Source organism: Salmo salar, chromosome 17 (genome assembly GCF_965601325.2).
Source record: "Salmo salar chromosome 17, fSalSal1, whole genome shotgun sequence".
Taxonomy (NCBI): Eukaryota; Metazoa; Chordata; class Actinopteri; order Salmoniformes; family Salmonidae; genus Salmo; species Salmo salar.
In genome coordinates, this window is record NC_138307.1 from 32,240,001 (window position 1) to 32,242,422 (window position 2,422).

The 2,422-nt window shown below is 41.3% G+C and overlaps 1 protein-coding gene across 1 annotated transcript in view; it reads left to right on the forward strand.

The window, feature by feature from the left end:
* The window catches only part of LOC106593832 (protocadherin-17-like), a 337,486-nt gene extending 336,809 nt beyond the window's left edge, over positions 1 to 677 (forward strand). Inside the window, 1 exon segment of the mRNA XM_045699588.2 lies at positions 1 to 677. This exon segment is cut by the window's left edge and continues 835 nt beyond it. The gene's annotated coding sequence lies outside the window, so the exon portion shown is untranslated.
* The last annotated feature ends 1,745 nt before the right edge of the window (positions 678 to 2,422 follow it).

The window sequence follows — 2,422 nt, forward strand, 5'->3', positions numbered from 1 at the left end:
AACAGCTGAATTCACAAGGACTGAAACATGGACAGCTGAATTCAGAAGGACTGAAACATGGACAGCTGAATTCAGAAGGACTGAAACATGGACAGCTGAATTCAGAAGGACTGAAACATGAACAGCTGAATTCAGAAGGACTGAAACATGGACAGCTGAATTCAGAAGGACTGAAACATGGACAGCTGAATTCAGATGGACTGAAACATGGACAGCTGAATTCAAATGGACTGAAACATGGACAGCTGAATTCTGTTGAACTTCTTTGACTCTTTTTGGGATTCTTTGGGAATGACAGAATGCAGGGCACTTTCTGTCTGGCTCCCTGCAAGCTTTTAATCCAAGTGGCCACCAGTTCATTGTTAATGTGTGTTCATGCTCTTTCCTTTGCCAGAACAAGCTTACACATCTGTCTGTGTGTGTGTGTTGCTTACGTGAAGTGTGAACGCAGCCATTGGCTTCTGGGAGGATTATTATAATGGTCTATCATGACAATCGGAGGACAAGTCCTGAGAGTCAGGGACCCGGAAGAGCAGACAGAGTTGGTTCCCGACCTGAACTTTTGTTTGGTTCTGACCGACGACCCGCGGAGAGAGAGACAAAACACTTCTCTAAACTTTGTAATATTGATGTTTAAAAGTGTAAAAGGATAACCTTATCTTAAACAGGTTGGTCATTCAGGGGTAATGGGGGGGGGGGGGGGGGGGGGGGGATGGGGGGGGGTTAAAATGGGTCAGCATATCTCACCTGTCCTAATCCTGTTCTTTATAGTCACCTGTGGAAGCTGTGCAACCATGTCCTTCTATATCATTATACACAATGAACATTCCAGACTGGGGAAGTCTAACACACACACACACACACACACACACATACACACATACACACACACACACACACACACACACACTGTACACACACCCAAACAGAGACACACACACACACCCACACCCACACCCACACACACACACACACACACACACATACACACATACACACACACACACACACACACTGTACACACACCCAAACAGAGACACACACACACACCCACACCCACACCCCCACACACACACACACACACACACACACACACACACACACACACACACACACACACACACACACACACAAACAGACACACACACACACACACACACACACACACACACACACACACACACACACACACACTGTGTACACACATGAGATGTAAGCACCTCATCAAACTGTGCCATCAGCTTCCTGTTCCTGTATAGTGAGTCTACCTGTCTGAGCCTCCCGTTCTTCAGCTTTCACATTCCTTTACAAAGGGATATTCTTTCTCCTTCAACTGTGAAAAGATATATCTATAGAAAACATACAGATTAATATATGTACTATCAACTTATGTATAGTGTCCATATTCCCCCCCAAAAAATATTTATACATTTTGTAAAAAATAAAAAAATAAAAAAATGAAGAAAAAATCTGAAAGAAAAGGTGTCCTGAAGTGGAGGTGAAGTTGACAGTTGGCATATTTATTCAAAACGACGCTAAAGGACACTGGTCACTGCGACTGTTTCAAAGAAAAAACCCGGAGTCCCTTCACATTACCACTATTACACAATATCATTAGATGTGCAACAATGTATCCAATTTAATGTGTTTTAACATCAACAACAACAAAAAAGATTGACTTATTTTTGTTGATTTTTATCTGCAATTTCTGTGCATTTGAGCCAAATTGTTACATGTACAAGAGCTATATTGTGTATTTTATTAAATGAATATATCGTGTTGTTGCAATATACATGGGCTTTATATTGTATTTGACAACCTCGCCTTAGTAGCTTGTCGAACTCTATGAGTTTAATTCAGTTTGGGGATGTATCCCGAATAGCACCCTGTTTCCTGTGGAGTGCACTAGTTTTGACCAGGGCCCATAGGGACACTCATAGGGCTCTGGTCAAAACTAGTGCACTACATAGGTTATAGGGTTCCATTTAGGACTCAACCTTGGGTTTTGTTTTGTTTTTCGTCTGTGTGTTCTCCTCTCTACTTTTGCGTCCTTGCAGGATGGGCTTCACGCTGCTTTCAGACGTGTTCTCCTCTCTTTCCAACCTGACATCACAACGCTTCATATTTATTACAACACAAAACGGTCCATCTTGATGTGTCAGCACATTTAGACTACAAAACAAAACAAACAAAACTACAACGACCACATTCAACAACCGTTGGGACTATTTTTACTATTGAAAGCGTTATCTTTCTGGAGGACAGCTCATTTTATTTTTTTAAACCATTTCCTGTTCTTCTTACACTGTTAGTTTATATTTATTGTTATTTTTCCAAAATACAAAAAAACTGCCATTATGTGGAGTTGTTACCATGGCGATTATATACAGAATAATACTGTGTGTTCCAAATGGAACCCTAT